At 41.3% G+C, this 14,532-nt stretch overlaps 1 pseudogene; it reads left to right on the forward strand.

The window, feature by feature from the left end:
- Nucleotides 1–464: 464 nt before the first annotated feature.
- Nucleotides 465–13,618, forward strand: LOC121146865 (annotated as a pseudogene).
- The last annotated feature ends 914 nt before the right edge of the window (nucleotides 13,619–14,532 follow it).

Here is a 14,532-nt window from a genome sequence, read left to right on the forward strand (position 1 = left end):
ACTACTGCTCATGGTCACACTGATTTCATGCACAATGGCTTCCCAAAGCAAATTTCTTGCCAATGGATGCCAGCCTATGCCTAAACTCTTTCAACTATGTCGATGAACATCAGATGCAGCCCTATGGCATAGTAGGGTAAGTTTCTGGTTACCCTACTGTGGTAACCTAGGGCACCACTGGTTCATGTCCTAGCTGATTCACTTCTGATCTAACTCCTGTCTTCTGGCTTCACACCAGCTCAACTACTGTTGTTGCAATCACTTGGGATTTGAATCATTGGAATAAAGATGCCTCTCTGCTTCTGTCTTTATTATAATTCCATGTACAAATGAATTAAAAATGTTAATTTAAGTGTGGGCATCGTGACTTATGTTGAGGTAAATCAAATATTTAGTATTAAGCACATTGGCATGGTCCCATCTATGACAGCCTTGATTGTTTTTATTGCTTACTATTTTGAGGCATGACCCTATCAGGTTCCAAAATGCTGAACATCGAGTACAAGAGAGGCATCTTTTTCTGTAGAATGTATCATGTAACATATTATCAATGCCTTAAATTAGATAATGAGGTTTGTGTACTTCTGAGTGATTTCCACCAGCCTTCTTATATGAGTCCCTAGCTGTGATCCCTCTGATATTGATACTGACCGGATACTGGCCAAGGTCTTCCCTAGGAACACACTTCAGAAACTACATTGCAGTGAAATTTATTTAATGTTTTGCAGTTCCCTTTTTCAAACATTCCCAATCACTCTGATAGCATTCTAATGTCCTTTGATTTTTTTTTTATTGCCTCCTAGGAAGGTGGAATAGAATATATGAAGGGATTTGTGAGGGTTGAGATAAAATAGTGATTATGTATTCGGGTTATAGATCCTGCTTTAATAACCATGGGTTGGAACAAGTTTCAAAAGTAATGGATCCACTTTCTGTATCTTTCCATCCCCTGTATAGGAGCAACAGAGACTTACTCTAAATCTCCCTATTTTGTCTTTTTTTCATGTGCAATTGCTGTTATCTAATTTTTCAAACTATTTCTATGTCATAAAACATTATTGGTTTTGTTCTTGAGTGTAATATTTAAGAAGGTATTAAGTAAGTTAAAAGCTAAAAAAAATTTTTTTTTTTAATTTGGAAAGTCAGATATACAGAGAGAAGGAGAAACAGAGAGAAAGTCTTCCATTTGCTGCTTCACTCCCCACATGGCCACAACATCTGGCCAGGGCTGAGCAATGCAAAGTCCAGAGCCAGGAGCTTCTTTTGGGTCTCCTGTGAGGGTGCAGGATACCAAAGCCTTGGGCCATCCGTGGCTGCTTTTCCTGGACACAAGCAGGGAGCTGGTAGGGAAGTGGAGCAGGAGGGATACAAATTGGAACCCATATGGGATCCCAGTATGAAACACGAGGACTTTAGCCACTTGACTACTGTGCTGGGCCCATAAGATAAAAAAATCTCCCTGTTTTTTCACTTAATTCCTCCAAACATCAATAATTTTTAAAATAATTATAGATAAAACTCAATATTTTTATCTTTTCATCTTAATTTAGATATGTTGGATTATTTTTAATGTTTTATTTGAAAGACAGATTGACAGGAGGGGCAGAGACATCCTCCATCCATCAGTTCACTCTCCAGATGGCTGCCATGGCCATAGCTGATTCAGTTGAAAACAAGAAGCCCCCTCCAGCTTTCCCATGTGTGTACAGTGGCCTAAAAATTGCAGCCATCTCCTTCTTACCTAGGCCATAAGTAGGGAGTTAAACATGAAATGTAGCAGGTTGGATTCCAATTGTCATAAGATGCTGGACTGCAGGCAGAGTATTAGCGTGCTAGACCATCACTGACACTCCCTGTTTTTTTAAATGTAAAATGAAAAATCCAAAAAGAGTGGAGAGAGAAGTGTAAATGATGCCACATGCTTGAGAATGTCATAAGTATTGAATACTGAGGTATGAGAGATGTGTTCTGTCTAAATAGTAATAGGTAGTAATTTGATAAAGGAGATATACTATAGAGTAAATAAAATAGAATCAGTATAGAACAAACAACTGAAAGATTATTAGAGTGCTTTTTCAAGGTTTATGAAAGATGAATCCTACATGGAATTAGATTTACCATGATTAGAAAAAGAACATTCTTGATATTATCTAAAAATCGATTATAACCAACAAAGGCATACATCAATGAAGCTAGAATTTACATACCATAGAGTTAAGCATGTTTTCATGTTAATAGTTTATAAAAAGTTTTGTTTGTTTTCAGAATCTTTTTAAAAATTCTTTAAATGACTTTCCTAATGCATTTTTATTTGTTTTGTGTTGAATTTAATTACACCTGTTCAACATGTAATCAATTCTTACCCAGTTTTTTATCTCTGTTTCTTCTAATATATTTAAATTCTCCCAAGTAAAGAGAAGGTGTCATGTAATAGATATTTTATACAAGGATTTTCTTAGGTTTTTCAACTGTTTTATTGAGCAATGAATTTGTACATTTTTGGTTATGTTTCAAGTATTCTCTTCTATATTGAGTTTTATTTGCTTAGGGAAAGCTGAGCTCTAAAAGAGTTGTAAAATCATTCAATTATTTTACCTTAAATCTGTGATTAAACTGATCCATAGGATAAGCATTTTAAATGAAATAAATTGTTATGCATATTTTGTTGAAAAGTAGCCCAAATGAGGTAACATAGTCAAGTTTATGCCAGAAACTATTTTTAAGGTCAGTGAGTAAATATGTACTAAATGTGTACTGCTCACTCATATAAGCACTCAGACATATAAAGAATGCTTTAGAACTTGACTAATTTTTTTTCTGCAAGTTTGGTTAAAATTTGATGAGATCAGAGAAATAACATTCAAGGTTACAGTAGGCAGAGAGGAAAATGCACAAGAAAGATGTCTTTACTTTTATCTTGTACCCACAGTGACAGAGAGTGACCCTCTCCATTGCCTGGCTTCTCATGAGCCTGGGAAGGGCAGTGGTTACATGAAACCACTCTCCAATCCCAGATGAGTGTGAGTACCGGAGACCAGCTCCAACTGACTTAAGAGCTTGTAAAGGATGCATGGATCAGTGAGACAATAAAAAGAGATGAGATGTGGACCACTATGGTGTGATGCTCATAATGGACAACTCAGAAAAGTTGCCTTCTTTGTTTATACACAAATCATCACAAGCTTTTGCATAACATGCCATTGTTTTATTTTAACTTTATTGTAAAAGAATGATTATAAAATCAATCCTAAAAGCCTTATCATTATTTTACTTCAGAGAAAATATTTTCAGCAAGCTAGTACTCATTCAAACCCTCACTGACCTGGCTAAAGCCAGGAACTCCACGGTGGCAGCACATACGGTTACATAGTGACAAGTGGTTTACTTATATTCAAAATCAATTTTCACTAAACACAAACTAACTAATATTGCTTAAAATATCAAGAGTACAGAGTTAAAAGATCATAAATGAAAGAAATTTATAAAAGCATATAACATATATTCTTTTTCATTGATGTTGTTAGGCTGCTTCCTGACGTTTTTTTCTTTGCCTTTTTTTTTTTATTGTTTCCTTCGTATATCTGATGTAAAATGGGACTTTAAGGGAGAAGCCCCACCCAATCTTCCACCCTTCCCAGGTCCTGGATATAGGGCATGCTCCGAGGGTCGTGCTCAAGTGGTTTTGATAGTTCAACAGTTCTGAATTGCTGCCAATCTTGCCACTCCAAGCATGATGAGGTCGTGGAAGAATCCATTGACTGACATAGTCCATCATAGAATCTCAATTTGCCCAGTTTTTCATTGCCAACATATAGCTGAGGTGGTTGATTGACTAGTTCTGTCCTCTGTCTTTTCATTGTTATTAAATCCTCTAATCAATCATTTATTAATTGCCACCACTTCACCTAGTGTTGATTCAATTGTTTTTTGTTCTTTTGTTAAAGGACTGTGAAAGGGATCAGAGCAACTCAGACAATCCACAGAGGGCCTTTGCAGGAAACTTTCTTTTACTTTTATATACCGTTTTCTTTCTCTAAATTTGAATGCCAACATAAGTTAGAAGTTTTTATAAACTTTTCCCCCCTAAATATAAGTGCCAGTATAAGGTAGACATTTTAAGCTGTTGGGGGGGGGGAGAGGGTTCACATTTGTCTCCCTTTAGAAGATGCCCCATATAGTTTCTGCTTTCTGCAGTGAGAAACCAAAATGAGAAATCATATCATGTGTTGTAACAGTTCGAGGCAAATGGTAAACAAACTCTTTGTACCTTCATGGTTGCCATCTGTCCCAAGATGTTATCAAGCTGTTTCTTATGGAAAACATTACTTATATCAGGGCAAGTTTAGGACAATGGTGGACACATGACAGGATGTTCGGAGACATTGTGAGATCAATTTTACTATTGTATACTTTTAGCTGTGTGTCATTGTCTTATGTTGGTAAAGATGTTTTTATCATAACATGATTGATCAGTTTGAGGTGTTATACCAGTTACTGGTATCATTTCACATTTGTAGAAAAATAGCAACAACACCCTCAAGAGAATTCTATGAAACTTCAGAGAGGTGATTAAGTGTCCATACAATGGGGTGAGGCAGCAATGAGATGACCAGATACATTCTGCCAGGCCTTGCCACACAGCCAGAAACTCCTCATAGCCTTACTAACCGATGAGGAGTACTCATCACACTCCCATGCCATCTGACCCAATTGCATGGCTCCCCAAATGTGGGTAAAACTTTGGGAAGGGTATATGATTGACCCGTAGGCAAGCTGTATTATATTGGGAGGAAGAGAGATGGCCTCCAATTAGTGTGCCTAAGCTTGCTATCTGCCTGTGTCTTTTCATTCCCTCCTGAGATTTTCAACTGCTGTTCATATAAGTTGTTCAAAGATATGGTTTCATTTAATCTCTTGCAGCTGCTTCTTGCTTATTAGAGATTTAGACCTTACAAGTCCTGGGTTCAGAAATCTCTCCATATATAATGAATTCATGCCACAAACCACATGAAGTGTGGCTGTTATTGGTGGCTATGATCACCATATCATCTTAGTCACTCTAATAAGCTACTGACCTTACTCTGTCATTTAAAGTGGCATCCAAGAACCTCAACTGGTTTGCACAGTGGCACAACCTGTAGTGTGTTTTCCAATGCCAAGACACACACCGAATTCTTTGGTCCTTGAGACTAGAGATTTTCTGTTCCTTCTAGGACATTTCCAGAGGTGCAGTTTGGTGCAAAGTGATGCAGTCTGGCAAGGACCCATAAAGTCCTTGAATTTCCATCTTCAAGACCAGTGCTTCTGCATGCTGCAGTTACAACCTAGTACTTCTGAGGCCTCAGCCTGGCCCCTTCCAGCCTACAAATATAAGTAATCAGTATATGGTTAGCCTAGAACTTCAACGCAAGCATTAAGCCTGCCTGCTCGCAGACTGGTGCTTTGGTGTGCCATGGGTTTGGCCTGGCTAAGCCCCAGCAACAGGCTCTTGCCTACCCACTGTCATCATTTTGGGAAACTGTGTACACCACCTCCCTATTACTTCTGAGGCCTCTTGATATACCCACTCTAAGATTGTTGTCTCAGTACAGATCCAGCCATTTTCTAGAGTGCCAGCATTAAGCCCCTGGCTGGCAGCTCTCAGACTGACATGGTATCAACCATAAGTGCAGCCTGCCTAGAACACAAGAGTCAGACCCCTGGCTATCCACTATGGTGGAAAGATATTATTAAGCCTGTCAATTATCCATGATTATTTTAGACAGAGTATCTACATACTTGGACACTTGCAGTAGAGGCTGTTGTTAAGTGTAGGAAAAATTATCTAAATCCATGGTACACTTTTTTTGTTTGATTGTTTAAGATTAGTGTCAGCTTCCAGAGAACAGCAACTTCCAGATAGAATCATGAAGTTAGTGAAACTTGTCTGCCTTAAGGTGCCACAGCCTTAACATAGAAAAAGTGATGGTTATAGTTGACTTTTTGCCTTTTGAGGAGGAATTTGAGATCTTCAACTGACTTGCTTGAATAGGCACAACTCCAGCCCCAGGCCCTTCACTGTAGATTGGGACAACTACTTTAGCTTGTAGATTTCTGGCCTTAAGCACCTCCTGGGATGCTGGGCAGATTCAGGCTCTAGGTCATCATAAAGGCTCAACCAGGTAAAGGAGAGAAAGGAACAGGGACAAAGAAGAAAGGAGAAAGTTAAAAAAAAAAAAAAGCCTTAGGTTTTTCTTTTCTTTCTTTCTTTTCTTTTTTTTTTTTTTTTGATGTGGCATAGTTTTCTTTTTTTTTTTTATTGTTGCTAACATTGTATTATGTGATACAGTTTTATAGGCACTGGGGATTCCCCCCACCCCTCCCATACCCCTCCCCCCATGGTGGATTCCTCCACCTTGCTGCATAACCACAGTTCAAGTTCAGTTGAGATTCGTTCCTTGCAAACACATATTTAGCATAAAGTCCAGCGTCTTATTGTCCAGATAAGTTCAGTGGCCTCTTGGGGAGACCTTCTCTGGTCTGAAGATAGGGCTAACAGAGTAAAGATCCGGTCAGTTAAAAGCCCCATCAAAACCTCAGTATCAATATACAACGTTATGGAATTAATTGACATAGTATTGGGTAAACAATATGTTAAAAATAATGCAAGTTCCATTCTTCGAAACATCTGGGTTGAGACAGTGTCAATGACAGGTTCAAAAAAGCACCAACAACCAAACAAAAATTACAAGTTAAATCAAGGCAAACATGTGGTATCTAACCTTTTGGGATTCGCTCATTTCCCTTAGCATTATAGTTTCCAGTTGGGCCCATTTAGCCACAAAGAACTGCATTTTGTTTTTTTTTAATAGCTGAGTAGTATTCCATGGAGTAGATGAACCAAAGCTTTCTTATCCAATCTTCTGCTGATGGGCATTTCGGTTGCTTCCATGTTTTTGCAATTACTGATTGTGCTGCAATGAACATAGGGATGCATGTTGGTTTGTCGTAAAACAGGTGTTTTGGATATATTCCTAGGAGTGCTATTGCTGGGTCATATGGTATGCAGATTTTGAGTTGTTTGAGTGTTCTCCAGACTGATTTCCATAAAGGCTGTACCAATTTGCAGCTCCACCAGCAGTGGAGTAGGGTTCCCTTTTCCCTGCATCCTCGCCAGCAAGCGTCGTTGGTGTTCTTCTTTATGTGGGCCAATCTAACTGGTGTTAGGTGGTACCTCATTGATGTTTTAATTTGGATTTCCCTTATTGCCAGGGAGCTGGAACATTTTTTCATATGTTTGTTTGCCATTTGGACTTGTTCCTTTGTGAAATGCTTGCCCATTTCCCGTGCCCATTTCTTGAGTGGCTTGTTTGTTTTGGTTTTTTGGTTGTTTTGAAGTTCTTTGTATATCCTGGAAATTAGCCCCCTATCGCCTATATAGTGTGCAAAGATCTTCTCCCACTCTGTGGGTTGCTTTTTTACTTTGTTGATTGTTTCCCTTGCTGTGCAGAAACTTCTTAGTTTGATGAGGTCCCATTTGTTTATTCTGTCCTCAACTGCTATTGCTTTTGGTGTCCTTCTTAGAAAGTCGGTACCTACTCCTAGGTCTTGCAGGGTATTTCCTACATTTTCTTGCAAGAGTTTGAAGGTTTCTGGATGTAGGTTTAGGTCTTTTATCCATGTAGATTGGATCTTAGTGTATGGTGATAGATGTGGGTCTATCTTGTTGTTTCTACAGGCTATCAGCCAGTTGTCCCAACAACATTTACTAAAGAGGCCTTCCCACTTGCTTGGACTGTCATTGGTCTTTTTGTCGAAGATTAATTGGCTGTATCTGTGTGGGTTCCCTTTTGGTGCTTCTATTCTATTCCATTGATCTTCCTTCCTGTCTTTGTGCCAGTACCAGGCTGTTTTGATAACCACTGCTCTATAGTATGTCCAGAGGTCCGGGATTGTGATTCCCCCTGCTAACTTCTTGTTTTTTTTAGGATGGTTCTAGCTATTCGTGGTTTTTTGTGTTTCCAGATGAACTTTTGAATCATTGTATCCAGTTCCATGAAGAATGTTTTGGGCAATTTGATTGGAATTGCGTTGAAAATGTATATAGCTTGTGGTAGTATAGACATTTTAATGATATTGATTTTGCCTATCCAGGAGCATGGGATATTATTTCATCTTTTGAGGTCTTGTTCAATTTCCTTTTTAAATAGTTTGTAGTTTTCTTCGAATAGGTGTCCTACGCTTTTGGTTAGATTTATTCCCAAATACTTCATACTTCTCTCTGCTGTTTTGAATGGTATCCTGTTGGTTAGATCTTCTTCCATCTTGGTGTTATTTGCGTACACTATGGCTGTTGATTTTCGTTCATTAATTTTGTACCCTGCCACTCTGCCAAACTCTCGTATAAGTTCTAGTAGTTTCTGTATTGAGTCTCCTGGTTTTTCTATGTATAGGATTATGTCATCTGCATATAGTGAAAGCTTGACTTCTTCGTTTCCTATACGTATGCCTTTGATTTCTTTTTCTTGTCTTATGGCCTCTGCAAGTACCTCTAGGACTATGTTGAATAGCAGTGGTGATAGCGGGCATCCTTGTCTTGTTCCAGATCTCAATGGGAAGGGTTCTAGCTTTTCTCCATTCAGTATGATACTGGCGTTGGGTTTTTCATAAATTGCTTTGATTATGTTGTGGATTTTCCCATCTATGCCTACTTTGGCTAGAGTTTTTAGCATGAAGAGGTGTTGGATTTTGTCGAAAGCTTTTTCTGCATCTATTGAAACTATTATGTGGTTCTTGTTTTGCAGTTTTTGGATGTGGTTTATAACATTTATGGATTTCCAAATGTTGAATCATCCCTGCATTCCAGGGATGAATCCTACTTGATCCGGATGAATGATCTGTCTGATGATTTTTTGAATTCTATTGGCTAGGATTTTGTTGAGAATTTTAGCATCAATGTTCATCAGAGAAATAGGTCTGTAGTTTTCCTTCTCTGACGGTTCTCTGTCCGGTTTTGGGATTAAGGTGATGTTGGCTTCATAGAGTGAGTTTGGAAGGGTTGCTTCCTTCTCTATTGTTTTGAAGAGCTTGTAGAGGATTGGGGTTAGTTCTGTTCGGAATGTTTTGTAGAATTCTGTGGTGAAGCCATCTGGGCCTGGGCTTTTTTTCGTTGGGAGATCCTTGATGACTGTTTCAATCTCTACCTCGGTTATAGGTTTATTTAATTCTGCAGTTGCCTCCGGACTGAGTTTTGGTAAGTGGTGGGAGTCCAAGAACTTTTCTATTTCTTGGTGGTCCTCAAATTTGTGGGAGTACAGTTCTTTGTAGTAATTTCTAATTATTTTCTTAATGATTGCAGTGTCTGTTGTTATGTTGCCTTTGTCATCTTTAATGCTATTGATTCTCACTTTTTCTTGTTTTTTTTTTTGGTCAATCGGGCCAGTGGAGTGTCTATTTTGTTTATTTTCTCAAAAAACCAACTTTTTGATTTGTTGATTTTATGTATAGTTTTTTTGATTTCTATTTGGTTTATCTCCTCCCTTGTTTTGATGATTTCTTGTTTCCTATTGTGCGTGGGACTCTTCTGCTGCTGTTTTTCCAGATCCTGGAGGTGTGTGGTTAGTTCCTGTATTTGGCGTCTTTCTTGGGCCTTGACATGGGCTCCGATTGCGATGAATCTACCTCGTAGCACTGCTTTGGCGGTGTCCCACAAGTTTTGGAATGTTGTATCAGAGTTTTCATTGATTTCCATAAATTTTTTGATCTCATCTTTAATTTCTTCTCTGACCCATTGTTCGTTTAATAGCATATTGTTCAATTTCCAAGAGTGCCTATACTTCCTGGGGAGTTTTGAGTTGTTGATTTCCAGTTTCATCCCATGGTGGTCTGAGAGGGTACATGGTATGATACTAATGTTTTGGAAGTTATTTAGATTCGCTTTATGTCCTATCATGTGGTCGATTCTGGAGAAGGTTCCATGCACCGCTGAGAAGAATGTATAGTCTGTGGCCTTAGGATAAAAAGTTCTATATATGTCTACTAAGTCCAGTTGTTCTATTGTTTGTGTGAGCTCTGTTGTTTCTTTGTTGAGTTTTTGTTTCGTAGACCGGTCCATTGGTGTTAAAGGCGTGTTGAGATCGCCTACAAGAATTGTGCGGGTATCTATGTCTTCCCTTAAGTCTGTAAGTAATTGCTTTACGTAACTAGGTGCATTAAGATTTGTTGCATAAACATTAATGATGGTGATTGCTTCTTGATGGATCATTCCTTTCACCAGTATAAAATGGCCTTCCCTGTCTCTTTTGATGTTAGTTAGATTGAAATCTATCTCGTCTGAAATTAGGATAGCTACCCCAGCATTTTTTTCTCGTCTATTGGCGTGAAATATCTTTTTCCATCCCTTCACTTTCAGTTTCTTTGCATCCTTTCTGGTTAGATGTGTTTCTTGTAGGCAACAGATGGTTGGGTCTTGTTTGATGATCCATTCTATTAATCTCTGTCTTTTGATTGGTGAATTTAGACTATTTGTGTGAGAGTTAGAATTGAGAGGTTGCAATTTTGCCCTGCCATGCGATTGTGTTTTGTGTGTGTTGTTGTCTGTGTAATTGCCTTGTTTGTGCGGGCTTTAGTTTGGAGACCTTCTTATTTGCCAACTTTGTTTGTGGTTTGCCTCCTTTTTATCCGGGACTAGCGCATTTCTAAGGAGGCTTTGCAGAGCTGGTTTTGTGTAAACATATTCTTCTAGTTTTTCTTTGCTATTGAAGTATCTGATTTCATTCTCATGTACAAATGAGATCTTTGCTGGGTAGATTATTCTTGGTTGACAGTTGTTTTGTTTCAGGACTTGGAAGATCTTTGTCCATTCTTTCCTTGCTTGTAGGGTCTCTTCGGAGAAGTCAGCAGTGATTCTGATGGGTTTTCCCCTGTATGTGATCTTTTCTCTACTTCGTACTTGTCTCAGGATTCCTTCTTTGTCTTCATTGGAGTAGAACTTGAGCACCGTGTGTCTGGGTGAAGATCTCTTTGGATCATGTCTGTTGGGAGTTCTCTGTCCATCCTGTATGCGGGGTGGATTCGTGTTCCAAGTGTTTTGGAAGTTTTCCTGTATAATTTCGTCAAGCACTGCTTGCATTCCTGATTCTTTTTCTACTCCCTCGGGGAGGCCAATGATCCGAATATTCAATTTTCTAAGGTAATCCTTTATTTCTTGCATCATTTTATTAGTTTCGCTGAGGCTTGTCTCCAGCTGTTTAATTCACTGGGCACCTTCATTTTGTATGTCTTCTGTTTCAGAGATCCTTTCCTCTGCCGCATTTATTCTGTTGATCAGGCTTTCAATTATATGATCTTTGGCATCCAGTTTTGTTTTGATTTGTTGTATTTCAGCGATTATGCGGTTCCTGAAGTCTTCCCGCTTCGTGTCCACGTCTCTGATAAATTTTAGCACTATTTTTTAAAATTCCTTGTCTGGTAACACTTCCATGTCTTCACCTCACATCTCCGATATTAATAATGGCTTTTGGCCCTTGTTTGGTGGCGTGCTGGCTCTTTCATCTGGAGCACAACTTTTTCTGGTGGTTTTTCCCATTGCGTTGGTGTATTTTGGTGAGGCCAATGGACCCGTTTGTTGAGGGGTCGTTAGGTGCTTTCCTGTAGAGGTTGGAGCCTGCAGGTGTGGTGTTGCAGGGCGTGGTAATTTTCACGGCACCGTTGGTGCGTTCTCAAGGCCCGGGACTGTAGGGCACCACCTTGGGGGCCCTGTGGATTCCAGGCACACTCTGGGCACCTCTTCTACAGGTGTGACACCCCAGGGCGTGGAGGGATGGAGGCGCTCTCTGGGCGTGCCCCCTGCATGGGAATTCACAGGACGTAGAAGGTTTTATGTGCTTTCTCCCTGTGTTCTCCGTGTCAGGGACTGCAGGGTTTTTCAGAGCCCGCCTGGTGTGTCTCCCACACACGGGACTGTGGGTGAGGCACTTTCTGGGCGTGGCTCTTGTGCAGTGATTCCACCATTCGTGGTGTGTGGGTGTTCAGAGCCACCCCGGTGTGGCTCCCCCACACAGGCCCTTAGTGGAGGAGTGACCCAGGCTCCCTGTTAAAATGACTTCTCGGCGGTTTCGCACAGTGCCAGTGTGGCGCAGGAGTTTTCAGAGCTCTCCTGGTGGGTCGCCCACACTCAGAACTGCGGGGTGGGAGGCGAGGAGTGGGCAATTCACACTATGGGAGTGGCACCTGCGTGTCAGGGACACACAGCGCTACACTTCCCAGCTCAGAGCCCTCCTGACTCCTGCGCTGCGGAGGCGGTTGCTGCAGGCCGGACCGCCCAGCCCGCCCAGAGCGGCGTTCAGAGTCCTCCTGGTGCTGTCGCCCACCCACAGGGTATCAGGGTGTGGGGGATTCCAGACCCTCACCGGCAGCCTCTGCGCACTGAGATGCACTGGCCCACTCAGCGCAGGAATATCTGGGGCGCTTTCCCCCGTGTCTTCTCAGCCCCCAAGACCACTGTGCGCTGCTCCCAAGGCACAGACCTGGCAGTTTCAAGGCGCTTGCCCTGTATTCTCAGAGGCTGGAGCTTCTGCAGCCCCTGTAGGGGGAAGGGCAGAAGGAGCACCCCAGGGGGTTGGGATTTGCGCCCAGTCCCCGGAATGCAGAGGCTGTTAACCCTTCCCTGGCTCACCGAACCTCCGGGTGTTGCAGTCTGCTTCTGCTGCTGTTGAAGACCTCTGCCGGTGACGATCCCTCCCGGTTTCCTTGTCTCTGGGTCAGCTGCGTCTCCTGTCGGCCACTTTCAAAGGTGACTCAGCAGGTCTAGAGCTGGATGTCGGCTTCTCTACCTTTTGTTTTGTCTCGTTCTCGTTGTTCTTCCGAGTTGTGTGGATCTTTTTGGCTCCACACTGTCCAGGGAACTTCACGCACCTCTCCCTGTGGTTTTTTGCTGTTCCTCTTTGCTGCTTCTGTAGCGCTCTATCCCTCTCTCACTGGACGCTCCCTCACAGCCTTCCTCCTATGTGGAGGTCAGCCGTGTGGCCTACGTCTCCTTTGGGCCTCATGCCGGGAAGCTGGTCGCGATTGTAGATGTCATTGATCAGAACAGGGCTTTGGTGGATGGGCCCTGCACGCGGGTCAGAAGGCAGGCCATGCCTTTCAAATGCATGAAGCTGATGGATTTTATCCTCAAGTTCCCATACAGTGCCCACCAGAAGTATGTCTGGAAGGCCTGGGAGAAGGCTGATATCAATGCAAAATGGGCAGCCACGAGATGGCCAAGAAGATTGAAGCCAGAGAAAGGAAAGCAAAGATGACTGATTTTGACCGCTTTAAAGTCATGAAGGCAAAGAAGATGAGAAACAGAATAATCAAGAATGAAGTTAAGAAGCTTCAAGGGCAGCTCTGCTGAAAGCTTCTCCTAAAAAAGCACCTGTTGCTAAGGGGGCTGTGGCGGCCGCTGCTAAGGCTCCAGCAAAGAAGGTGGCCACTGCAGGCAAGAAGGCGGCGGCCCCGAAGGCCCTGCCCCATAAGGTGGTGGCCCCGAAAACAGCTGCACCTGCCAAGGCCCAGAAGGGCCAGAAGGCGTCTGCTCCAAAGGCATCAGGCAAGAAAGTGTGAGAGCTGTTGGAAAGTAATAAAGCACCTCTTTGACCAAAAAAAAAAAAAAAAGAATTTGTTTATTTGAAAGTCAGGTTTACAGAGAGGAGAGACAGAGAAAGATCTTCCATCCACTGGTTCACTCCCCAAGTGACCACAATGGCTGGAGCTGAGCCAATTCATAGCCACGATCCAGGAGCTTCTGGGTATCTTCTGCAGGTGCAGCGTCCTAATGACTGTCTTTGACTGTTTCTCCAGGCCACAAACAGGGAGATGGAAGGGAAATGGAGCAATTGGGTTAGGAACAAGCACTGATATGGGATTGTCATGCAAGTGGGGTACTTAAGCCACTAAGCTACTGTGCCAGGCCCAAGCAGTAGTTTTCATTTCGAAAATTGTAGAGAGAAGAATTAAAAATGATGAATTCCATATGTCAAGTTGATGTAGTAATTCCCAATGTCAGTGTTTCTCCCAACTTCATTGAGCCACATATAAAGTGAAGATTGGAATATAATTAAACAATCATATGTAATAGTGCAGACACAGTAACTTCTATTAAGTTTAGAAAGGACGTGAGATGTGGAAATACAGATAAGGCATACAGGAAATAAAAGTAATAAATGGATATGGAAACTTTCCACTATCAGTTGTTAGTACTCAAAACAGAATGCTCTCAACACTGGTTTCACTGATTTTTTTTTTCTTGTAAGCCTGGGCACAGGTCTGAAAGCATAGCAATTATGTCCCTGTATAGACAATTAATTTTGTACTAGAGAAATGCATAATGGCTTGCTGGGAACTGACTGGCGTCCAGTGGAAAAATTGTAGAGTCATATAGCTTGATGTTCTATTTATGATTTTTGCAGCAGACACATTTTTTTTCAGGCTGTATAACATTTTTATTAACCATACAGCCTTATTCCTGAGCTCCAAGGAAAATCATTAATTGATAGGAACATTTGGGTGTAG

Source organism: Ochotona curzoniae, unplaced genomic scaffold, assembly GCF_017591425.1.
Source record: "Ochotona curzoniae isolate NIBS_2020 unplaced genomic scaffold, NIBS_Ocur_1.0 contig_1346, whole genome shotgun sequence".
NCBI lineage: Eukaryota > Metazoa > Chordata > Mammalia > Lagomorpha > Ochotonidae > Ochotona > Ochotona curzoniae.